At 46.2% G+C, this 12,726-nt stretch overlaps 1 protein-coding gene and 1 non-coding gene across 2 annotated transcripts in view; both read right to left on the reverse strand.

Moving 5' to 3' along the window:
• LOC126249637 (angiotensin-converting enzyme-like) overlaps positions 1–12,726 on the reverse strand; it is a 274,120-nt gene that overhangs the window by 216,264 nt on the left and 45,130 nt on the right. The gene's annotated exons all lie outside the window — the stretch shown is intronic.
• Positions 2,724–2,798, reverse strand: Trnal-caa (transfer RNA leucine (anticodon CAA)). The gene has a single exon. It is a non-coding gene; the product is annotated as a tRNA-Leu (tRNA).

The following is a 12,726-nucleotide window of genomic DNA, read 5'->3' on the forward strand; positions in this document are numbered from 1 at the left end:
TATTGGAGGGAAGTGGAGGGGTAAGAACTGTAAAGGAGGATAAAGAGGTGACTACTGTAGGCACGTTCAAATAGGTGTAGGCTGCTGCAGTTATTCGAAGATGAAGAGGCTTACCCGGAACTGAGTAGCATAGACAGTTGTTTCAAACCAGTCTTCTGACGAGACCACAACAATACAACTGGTGGGTGTGACAAGACATACACTCCTGGAAATGGAAAAAAGAACACATTGACACCGGTGTGTCAGACCCACCATACTTGCTCCGGACACTGCGAGAGGTCTGTACAAGCAATGACCACACGCACGGCACAGTGGACACACCAGGAACCGCGGTGTTGGCCGTCGAATGGCGCTAGCTGCGCAGCATTTGTGCACCGCCGCCGTCAGTGTCAGCCAGTTTGCCGTGGCATACGGAGCTCCATCGCAGTCTTTAACACTGGTAGCATGCCGCGACAGCGTGGGCGTGAACCGTATGTGCAGTTGACGGACTTTGAGCGAGGGCGTATAGTGGGCATGCGGGAGGCCGGGTGGAATTGCTCAACACGTGGGGCGTGAGGTCTCCACAGTACATCGATGTTGTCGCCAGTGGTCGGCGGAAGGTGCACGTGCCCGTCGACCTCGGACCGGACCGCAGCGACGCACGGATGCACGCCAAGACCGTAGGATCCTACGCAGTGCCGTAGGGGACCGCACCGCCACTTCCCAGCAAATTAGGGACACTGTTGCTCCTGGGGTATCGGCGAGGACCATTCGCAACCGTCTCCATGAAGCTGGGCTACGGTCCAGCACACCGTTAGGCCGTCTTCCGCTCACGCCCCAACATCGTGCAGCCCGCCTCCAGTGGTGTCGCGACAGGCGTGAATGGAGGGACGAATGGAGACGTGTCGTCTTCAGCGATGAGAGTCGCTTCTGCCTTGGTGCCAATGATGGTCGTATGCGTGTTTGGCGCCGTGCAGGTGAGCGCCACAATCAGGACTGCATACGACCGAGGCACACAGGGCCAACACCCGGCATCATGGTGTGGGGAGCGATCTCCTACACTGGCCGTACACCACTGGTGATCGTCGAGGGGACACTGAATAGTGCACGGTACATCCAAACCGTCATCGAACCCATCGTTCTACCATTCCCAGACCGGCAAGGGAACTTGCTGTTCCAACAGGACAATGCACGTCCGCATGTATCCCGTGCCACCCAACGTGCTCTAGAAGGTGTAAGTCAACTACCCTGGCCAGCAAGATCTCCGGATCTGTCCCCCATTGAGCATGTTTGGGACTGGATGAAGCGTCGTCTCACGCGGTCTGCACGTCCAGCACGTACGCTGGTCCAACTGAGGCGCCAGGTGGAAATGGCATGGCAAGCCGTTCCACAGGACTACATCCAGCATCTCTACGATCGTCTCCATGGGAGAATAGCAGCCTGCATTGCTGCGAAAGGTGGATATACACTGTACTAGTGCCGACATTGTGCATGCTCTGTTGCCTGTGTCTATGTGCCTGTGGTTCTGTCAGTGTGATCATGTGATGTATCTGACCCCAGGAATGTGTCAATAAAGTTTCCCCTTCCTGGGACAATGAATTCACGGTGTTCTTATTTCAATTTCCAGGAGTGTACTTAGAAACAATACGAATTCCTTCTTTGAAAGCTACGTAACACAGATAGTTGGGAACTCCACTCAAAACGGAAATATATTGACAACAAACAGATATGACGTATTTGAGGGAGTCCATGATGAAACAGGCAGCAGTGTCGATGAGGTGGTTGCTACAAACAAACGAAGTGTCACCAAAACAAGCAGAAAGATAAGTATTTACGTGTTGAGTGAACTAGAGACGGTAATGTCGTATCTTAAGGAAAAACTTGCAAGGTTTAGTTCTGGGCATGAATATGTACTTATAGAATAAGTGCGGCTGAAATTAGAAGTTTAGTTCACTAAACACTGTATGCATAATCATGTAAATAGCATAGCAGTTCGTGATGAGGGTAACTGTTCTTGGTATACCGCCTCTGTGAAGAGTCTTCTAAAGAAACAATAACAATTGCACAATTGGTGTCAAAGCATAGGTCTGTGCCTATAGAAAAATAAATCCAATATGAAACTTCCTGGCAGATTAAAACTGTGTGCCCGACCGAGACTCGAACTCGGGACCTTTGCCTTTCGCGGGCAAGTGCTCTACCAACTGAGCTACCGAAGCACGACTCACGCCCGCTACTCACAGCTTTACTTCTGCCAGTACCTCGTCTCCTACCTTCCAAACTTTACAGAAGCTCTCCTGCGAAACTTGCAGAACTAGCACTCCTGAAAGAAAGGATATTGCGGAGACATGGCTTAGCCACAGCCTGGGGGATGTTTCCAGAATGAAATTTTCACTATGCAGCGGAGTGTGCGCTGATATGAAACTTCCTGGCAGATTAAAACTGTGTGCCCGACCGAGACTCGAACTCGGGACCTTTGCCTTTCGCGGGCAAGTGCTCTACCAACTGAGCTACCGAAGCACGACTCACGCCCGGTACTCACAGCTTTACTTCTGCCAGTACCTCGTCTCCTACCTTCCAAACTTTACAGAAGCTCTCCTGCGGAACTTGCAGAACTAGCACTCCTGAAAGAAAGGATATTGCGTAGACATGGCTTAGCCACAGCCTGGGGGATGTTTCCAGAATGAAATTTTCACTCTGCAGCGGAGTGTGCGCTGATATTAAACTTCCTGGCAGATTAAAACTGTGTGCCCGACCGAGACTCGAACTCGGGACCTTTGCCTTTTGCGGGCAAGTGCTCTACCAACTGAGCTACCGAAGCACGACTCACGCCCGGTACTCACAGCTTTACTTCTGCCAGTACCTCGTCTCCTACCTTCCAAACATTACAGAAGCTCTCCTGCGAAACTTGCAGAACTAACACTCCTGAAAGAAAGGATATTGCGGAGACATGGCTTAGCCACAGCCTGGGGGATGTTTCCAGAATGAAATTTTCACTCTGCAGCGGAGTGTGCGCTGTGAGTACCGGGCGTGAGTCGTGCTTCGGTAGCTCACTTGGTAGAGCACTTGCCCGCGAAAGGCAAAGGTCCCGAGTTCGAGTCTCGGTCGGGCACACAGTTTTAATCTGCCAGGAAGTTTCATATCAGCGCACACTCCGCTGCAGAGTGAAAATTTCATTCTATAAATCCAATACATCGCATTTGCTATCAAAAGAGCAATGCGCGAATCTTTCAGCGACTGCAGTAGCAGAAATGTATCGAAAACGTCGCATGGAACCCAATAAAATACTGGTCATGTGGAAAGATTTTCAGTGGTACTGAGACACTCGTGTATGACACAGGACCTGAAACTGATGGTACAAAGAAGAAACAGAAATACTGAACTCCGTTTTCAAATGTTCCTTTGCACTGGAAAACCCAGGAGAAATGCCTCAGTTTAGTCTCTGTACTGCTTAAAAGATGAGTGAAAGAAGTTTTAGTGTTAATGCCGTTGAGAAACAGTTGAAATCGTTAAAACTGAACAAAGTCCGATGGAATCCCTGCCATATTCTATAATGAATATGCGGCTGCGTGAGCCCTTTCTCTTACTATAATCTATAGCAGATCTCTCGAACAATAAACCATGACTAGACGTTGTAAGAAAGCTCAAGTCACACCTGTCTATAAGAAAGGTAATAGAAGTGATCCACAAAACTACCGTCCACTATCCCTGACGTCATTTTTTACAGACTCTTAGAACATATTCTAAACTCAAACATAATAAAGTATCTCGAACAGAATGACCTCCTCCATGACAACCAACATGGGTTCCGAAAACGTAGATCACGCAAAACCCAACTCACACAAATTTTTGCCTTGATTGAGGATTTTTTTGGTAAGGACGACGCAGCATGTTATCTTGGTTGGGGAGTCATTGTCTGATGTAGAAGTAACACTGGATGTGCCCAGGGATGTGTGTTGGTATCCTTGCTGTTCGTTTTATGTATTAATGATCTTGCGGACAGTATTAATAGTAATTTCAGATATTTTGCTGATGATGCACTTACCCATAACGAAGTACTGTCTGGAATAATCTGCATAGACATTCAGTCAGCCCTTGAAAAGATTTCATAGTGGTACAAAAATTGGCAACTTACCTTAAATGTTCAGAAATGTAAAACTGAGCACTTCACAAAACGAAAAAAACGTAGTGTCGTACGGATATAATATCAACGAAGAACCGTATGTACTATTCCATTTTAATTCTCGCAACGCTTCAACACTGAGTGGTATATGAAGGGTGTATCAAACGATACGAAAAAACTTAGAGAGGCTTTAGAGAGTGCCTTGAGGAACAAATTAAGGATATCAGGAAACGTCATCCAGTGACGCTACAGAGCGTTTAAGACATAGGCGCCAGCACCTGTCCCTAAGCCACTACTTCGGCACCAAACGTGACTTTATATGCTGTCAGACTGTAGGCGGAATGTCTCGCAAAGTTGTTTGTTGTTCAGTGATTGCGACTAACAGCCACGATCGTCCGTGGAGAAGATGAAGCTAGCTGTTACATTGACAAGCCTTGTCTCCTATAAACGCGATGCTCTGTGTCCTCGCTGGATGACGATTTCGTACACAGATTTATATCGGCGGCCTATGTTTCTCTTGTATGCTGACAAACGTAGGGCACCATCGCATTCATAGCAGGCAAGGCTGCCTACGCAGCAGCTAACTCCATCTTCTCCAGTGATGATCGTCGCAGTCAGTCGCAATCACTGGAAAACAAACAACATTGCGAGACGTTCCGCCCCTCGAAGTTCGTCGGTATCGTTTTGTAACACCCTCCATGTACTGTATAAGTGTCTGAGGCATTGAAAAAAAAGTTGAAATCGCCAAAATCTGACAATACTTAAGACCAGAAGGAAGCCTTTTCGACTTATGTACTGAATTTTCTGCTGTATTAGACTATATCTTAAACATAATTTTCTGAGGCGTCTTGTCACGGTTCGTGTGGCTCCCCCCGTCGGACGAAACCGAACAAGCTTTTTTTCTCACATGACAGTGTGAAAGCCAAGGATCAAGTCAGTCAGGAAGCTACAACATTTCTTGACCTTCGAAAAGCGTTTGACTAAATACCACACCAACGTTTATTAACGAAGTTAAGATTATATGAAGTATTAGACGAAATTTGTGACTGGATTGAGGATAGCTAGGTAGGGAGCGGCTGCATGCTATCTTGGGTGGAGAGTCATCGGCATATGTAGAAATAACTTCAGACTTGCCCCAGGGAAGTGTGTTGGTGCCCTTGCTGTTCACGTCGTATACGGGATGATTTTGCTAAATGTGGAGAAAAATGCAGGAAACGATCTCTCGGAGATTAGAGAGCAAAAAAGGTTATATGGTGGGATGGCCGGAAATGCGTTCCACGGGAGGTATACCTACACGAAGGTGGAGGTAAAAGGTCGTTAACAGTAGCCCCGGTATCAGCATCAGGCACATGTCCTGCCAGAATCGTGTGTGCCAGTCGTCCATATCGAGAATTCTCAATAGCTGCTATTATCCTTATCGCTTACTACACATACAGGCCTTATTAGTTGCGGACTTACCTCTACGGCGACGTTTTTGTCGCTGGCTAGTCCCACAGGACGTCTAGAATTTCCGTCGCCCATCCTATTCACAAATGTGGTTACCTTAAAGAGAGGAGGCATCGTCGATCTTCAGAACACCTACCTCTTGGCTACGGAGAACCACATCCTATGGTAGCAACGGAGCATCAGCACCGATTCAGCCTCAATGCGTGAGCGGAGACTACTGGTGACCAATTCGTAGGACACGTCTCCCTTCCATAACGCCTGACGGGTGAGCCATCTCTGCGCATACTGTGAGTAACGCTGCTTCCCCCTCTGGAAGGCGTGCCATTCGTGTTACGAAGGGTAATGTGGCTACTACATGATGATGCTCCAGCTCATTGCCCTCTTAGGTGTCACCGAGCTAGGTGGCGCAATGGCTAGCAAACTGGACTCGTATTCGGGAGGGCGACGGTTCAAATCAGCGTCTGGCCATCCTGATTTAGGTTTTCCGTGATTTCCCTAAATCGATCTAGACAAATGGCAGGATGGTTCCTTTGAAAGGGCACGGTCGATTTTCTTCCACATTCTTCCCTATTCCGAGCTTGTGCTCCGTCTCTAATGATCTCGTTGTCGACCTAAGGACATCACACAACACCCAGTCATCACGAGGCAGAGAAAAAACATTAATCTCCTCCTCCTCCTCCTTCTCCTCCTCTTGGGTGTGGAGACAACACAATAGTACAGAGAGAACATTCCCAATTGTCTTGCGTCTTCTCGTTTGTACTTTCAATCCCAGAAACCAACAATGTCGAAGAGCTTTTATCTCCACCTTCGGTGGGCATTTCCAACCATGTGACCATATGACCTTTTTAGCTCTTAACTTGTCAGATATCGTTCCCTACAGTTTGCGTCCATTTAGTAAAATGATCCTGAATTAATTACCTGACAGTCAACATTCATAATAACCTATTGAGTTTCACAAATATGGTAGTTATCCATAATGAAGTACTGTCTGGAAAAGCTAAATAATCTTCAGAGTCTGGTAAGATTTCAGTATGATGCAAACACTGCCATCATGTTTTAAACATTAAGAAATATAAAATTGTGCCCTTAGAAGCAGCAAAAACGTAATATACTGTGACGTCAACAACAATGAGTCACAACTGGATTCAGTGATCTAACAGAAGGACGCGGATATAACAGTTCGTAGACATATGTAATGGAATTATCACATATATTCAGTTATGGGTAAAACAGGTGTCATTGATAGGAAACTGAGAAAACACTTTTATTTTACAAAGGAGATTACTTACAAAACACACGAGTAACCTATCCCAGAATATTGCTCAAGTGTGCAGGACCCATACCACATAGGACAGCAACGGATTTTTAACGGATGCAAAGAAGAGTTTCATGAACGTCACAGGTTTGCTTGATCCACATGAGAGCGACCCGGAGATGCTGAAAAACCAGATAGACGCAACTATCCCGCGAAAGCCTACTCGCAAGATTTTAAAACATAGCTTTACACTGCTGAGCCAAAAATTATGACGGCTTCCTTGATAGCTTGTTTGTCCGTCTTTGGAACGAAATACGAGGGGCGTTCAGAAAGTAAGCTCCGATCGGTCGCGAAATGGAAACGACTATGAAAATCCGATAAAGCTTTGCACAGATGTGTTGGGTAGTGTCTCTAGTATAACCCCAGTTAGCATCACGTCGCTCTTCTCATTTCTGAGCTCGCAGTGAGTGCGTAAAGATGTCTAGAAAATAGTGTCTGCCGCCAAGTACGAGGGCCTGGTGAGAAATTTCGCCTGAAGCTATGCAGCTAACATTACATAACTGTCGTGCTGTTTCTTCTTCAAGACAATTCTCAGCCGCATTCTGCAGGGGCAATGAAGATGCTCCTGCATCGTTTACAAATGGAAATGTGAGATTACCCACAATACAGTCCGCAATTGTCTCCCCCTGAGTTTCATCTCTGGTCACATGAACCGCTGTCTTTGAAGACAACATTTTGACACAGACAACGAGGTGTAAGCCAGCGAGGAGAATTGGCGGAAAGCACTGGCGGCTGCCTTCTATGATGAGGCTATTGAAACGTTGGTACAACGCTATGACAAAAGTCTAAGTCAGAACGGCGACTACGTAGAGAAGTAGCTGAAAGGTGTAGCTAATTGTTACAAGTAAAACATTTCTGATGTTCACTGTGGTTTCAATTTGGCGATCAATCGGAGCTTACTTTCTGAACAGGCCTCGTATATTACTTATTCTGCGTATCATGGATCCGACAGTTTGTTGATAGGTTTGTAAAGGTATGTAGTATTCGATGACTATGCACAGGTCAAGTAATTCGCGTAAATTACGGGTCGCTGATTTGCGTACGCGCTATAGCGGCCCAGATTGGTTCCATATTATTTACACCAGGCGAATTTGGTCGCCGAGACATCAACGTTATTTCACTATTATGCTACTCAAACCAATGTAGCATGGCTCCGGCTCCGAGACATGGACAATTATACCGCTAAAAGATGACGTCGCCGTTGGGGAAATATGAAGGGATGTAGGTGTTTCGCAGCTGTCAGCATGTTTTTCGATTACTACCACAAGTCCCATGCAAGCGCAGGAGAATGTCTTCCAGAGAATCATACTGCTCCCACGAGTCTGCATCCAAGGCGCGCTACGTGTTTCGAACCTCCGTGTGCTCCGAAAAACTTTTGCATAAACCAGCAATGTGCTCTTTCGCCAGAGATGCCACAGATCACCACCTATTCTGCTTCACAGAGCAGACAAGCCTCCGAACCCCACGTTCTGTGAAGAGTCGTGGACGTCCAACCTTTTAGCTCCTAGTGGTGGTAGTTTCATTGTTCTTCTATATTTTTCTGTAGGTGCTCACGACAGTAGCACGGTTAGGTTCGACCAACTTCACCGTATTCGAGATACTCGTTCACAGGATCTGCTTAATAATAATCTGGCCTTTGTCAAAGTCGCTTATCCCAATGCATTTCCCCATTTGCTGCTCATATTTTTACTAGGTTGACCCACATTCGTGTCTGCTTCGCTTACAACCTCTGTTACCGCGTTACGTGCCCGCAGCCCGACCAGGTGGCAACCAACGCCGCGGTGGGCGGTGGTCATAATGTTTTGGCTTTTCAATGTAAATGAGGAATTTCGTATTACGAGGTATGTACAGAAAGTAAAATCCTTTTCTGTTTACTTCGATGACAACACTCCAGTCTCAGTGCGTCAGATGCGCATTAGTTCCTGTGAGTCAAGAACAAGGAGATCACACCGTATTGAGTTCTCTGTGTATTTTCTAAACAGTATCGCGCTTCTTAAGGATGATGAAGTTGACTGAAACTCCCGGCGCTTATGAGATTAGAGCAGCAATTTGTTTTCTGAAATCTAAGAACAATAAACCAGTCGACATTTATCGACAGATTTGAGGGGTTTACAGAGGAAATACTATGAATGATTCGCTGATTACATTGCTATTCTCATTTAAAGTTAGGGAGAATTACGAAACCTCTTGTTTTGAATGAACAGTCTAATGAGTATGGACGGGCGCTAAACAAAAGAAAGAACTAGCTGGAGTAAGTTCAGCGAGAGGTAACACAACAACGATGAAAGTAGCAGGCGCTTACGAAGAGAGCATTCCTCACTAAAAAAAAAAAAACCTATTGGTATCAACCATATGACTAGCGGGAACTATGGTGGGCACAAATTGTAGGAGAAAATGGAGATTGGGATGCGTCTAAGACGCCGGCCGCTGGTGGCCGAGCGGTTCTGGCGCTACAGTCTGGAACCGCGCGACCGCTACGGTCGCAGGTTCGAATCCTGCCTCGGGCATGGATGTGTGTGTTGTCCTTAGGTTGGTTAGGTTTAAGTAGTTCTAAGTTCTAGGGGACTTATGACCTCAGCAGTTGAGTCCCATAGTGCTCAGAGCCATTTGAACCATTTTTTTGATGCGTCTAAGAAATAATCGAAGACGATGGGTCTAAATACACTACTGGCCATAAAAATTGCCACACCATGAAGATGACGTGCTACAGACGCGAAATTTAACCGACAGGAAGAAGATGCTGTGATATACAAATGATTAGCTTTTCAGAGCATTCACACAAGGTTGGCGCCGGTGGCGACACCTACAACGTGCTGACATGAGGAAAGTTGCCAACTGATTTCTCATACACAAACAACAGTTGACCGGCGTTGCCTGGTGAAACGTTGTTGTGTTGCCTCGTGTAAGGAGGAGAAATGCGTGCCATCACGTTTCCGACTTTGATGTAGGTCGCAGTGTAGCCTGTCGCGATTGCAGTTTACCGTATCGCGACAGTGCTGCTCGCGTTGGTCGGGATAAAATGACTGTTAGCAGAATATGGAATTGGTGGGTTCAGGAGGGTAATACGGAACGCCGTGCTGGATCCCAACGGCCTCGTATCACTAGCAGTCGATATGACAGGCATCTTATCCGCATGGCTGTAACGGATCGTGCAGCCACGTCTCGATCCCTGAGTCAACAGATGGGGACGGTTCAAAGACCACAACTATCTGCACGAACAGTTCGACGACGTTTGCAGCAGTTTGGACTATCAGCTCGGGCCCATGGCTGCGGTTACCCTTGCCCCTGCATCACAGACAAGAGCGCCTGCGATGGTGTACTCAACGACGAACCTGGGTGCACGAATGGCAAAACGTCATTTTTTTGGATTAATCCAGCATCATGATGGTCGAATCCGTATTTGGCGACATCGCGGTGAACGCACATTGGAAGCGCGTATTCGTCATCTCCATACTGGCGTATCACCCGGCGTGATGGTATGGGGTGCAATTGGTTACACGTCTCGGCCACCTCTTGTTCGCATTGACGGCACTTTGAACAGTGGACGTTACAAATGATTCAAATGGCTCTGAGCACTATAGGACTCAACTGCTGTGGTCATAAGTCCCCTAGAACTTAGAACTACTTAAACCTAACTAGCCTAAGGACATCACACACATCCATGCCCGAGGCAGGATTCGAACCTGCGACCGTAGCAGTCGCACGGTTCCGGACTGCGCGCCTAGAACCGCGAGACCACCGCGGCCGGCGTGGACGTTACATTTCAGATGTGTTACGACCCGTGGCTCTACCCTTCATTCGATCCCTTCGAGCCGGCCGATAGTGGCCGTGCGGTTCTAGGCGCTTCAGTCTGGAACCGCGTGACCACTACGGTCGCAGGTTCGAATCCTGCCTCGGGCATGGATGTGTGTGATGTCCTTAGGTTAGTTAGGTTTCAATAGTTCTACGTTCTAGGGGACTGATGACCTCAGATGTTAAGTCCCATCGTGCTGAGAGCCATTTGAGCCGATCCCTTCGAAACCCTACATTTCAGCAGGATAATGCACGACCGCATGTTGCAGGTCCTGTACGGGCCTGTCTGGATACAGAAAATGTTCGACTGCTGCCGTGGCCCGTACATTCCCTAGTTCTCTCACCAATTGAAAACGTATGGTCAATGGTGGCCGAGCAACTGGCTCGTCACAATACGCCAGTCACTACTCTTGATGAACTGTGGTATCGTGTTGAAGCTGCATGGGCAGCTGTAACAGTACACGCCATCCAAGCTCTGTTTGACTCAATACCCAGGCGTATCAAGGCCGTTATTACGGCCAGAGGTGGTTGTTCTGGGTACTGATTTCTCAGGATCTATACACCTAAATTGCGTGAAAATGTAATCACATGTCAGTTCTAGTATAATATATTTGTCCAGTGATTAACCGTTTATCATCTGCATTTCTTCTTGGAGTAGCAATTTTAATGACCAGTAGTGTAGCACTCAGAGATGAAGAGTTTATCATAGCACGGAGGTCGTGGCAGATCACAACACTTCCTCAGCAAAAAACAGAATCGGCTATAGAATCAGCGTGAGAAGGACTGAGCTTAGAAATGAGGAGACCGACAAGAAGAATTTTCTGGAATGCTCAAAGAAAAAAGTTTATGCTGTTTTAAATACCGTTTTTCTTTCAACAAACCGACTCTCAGTGTGACAAGAATTTCTTTATAATCTTAAATCAAATAACATCCACATAAGAAATTGTTAATTATATTTGCACAAAATCAATGGAGTGACAGCAAAAGTTATTTTTTAGTGAACTGTGTTCATGTCTCATTTCGAAACCTTTCAATAATAGTAGAAACACAATTTGTGAATAACTTTTCATTTATGACGTGACCCTTCAATATTAATATTTACTATATAGAATTACAATAGGCTTCGACTACGTTTTAAAGGAAGTTCTGGCATATAGGCCTTGGGGACTTTTGTTATCAACGTAATTCTTCAAAGAAAAAAAAAACGCTGAACATGCATACAAGCACTGAAATTCAAAATATGAGTCCATTTTACACGCCACATCAACAGATTGTGCTTAATAAATTTTATTCAAGTACGCTGACATTAGAATCGTGAACGTCAACTCAGAGTACATGATAGAGTACAAAGTTTATGTTCAGAGGCATACGTTGAATTGAGATGAGTTAAAGAGTACGATAACATTTAGATTTAAAATTTCATGTTCGGAATTGATTCATGCAACTCACAAAGTAAAATGATTGTGCAGTTGAATGTATTATTTGTATATGTGGGTTGTGTGGTACATCTGTGCGAACTCTGATCTGAGTTTTTAATCATGTGTAGCGTTGTGAAGACCTGCTTTGTAGTGCAGAAATTTGTAAATTTTAATGACCAACATTGTGCACACAGTATGAGCAACCGTTTGGCACAGTGTTGTTTTGTGTCTGCCAGGGGACCTCTGGGCATGTGGAGGTATCGACAGGGTGTGTCGAGCGAGGCACCCCGCCGAACAATGGCGGTACCGGAAGATCGCCAAGTGCAATTGAATAGCCGGACAGCCCACACGGACACACAGAGTATGTCGGCCGTCTGCAGCGCCGTAGATATTTGAACGACAAAGCAAGTTAAAGGTTGCTGACAAATTGACAGCTGGACAGAAAACAGTTTGCAAACGTAACTTATGATAATACAAGACTTTTAGCATGAGAATAGAGGGCGTTACGGAGCAGCAACAAACGTCGTTACCAAACATTAATAATTCGGTGGGACGAAGAATCCAAACTGGCCACTTACACGCACTGCCTGGTGCATTAAATTCACGACAGCATTTCAATAATAGGTCATCTGCCAGTATTATCCGTTTGCCTCAAA

Source organism: Schistocerca nitens, chromosome 3, assembly GCF_023898315.1.
Source record: "Schistocerca nitens isolate TAMUIC-IGC-003100 chromosome 3, iqSchNite1.1, whole genome shotgun sequence".
Classification (NCBI taxonomy): Eukaryota; Metazoa; Arthropoda; class Insecta; order Orthoptera; family Acrididae; genus Schistocerca; species Schistocerca nitens.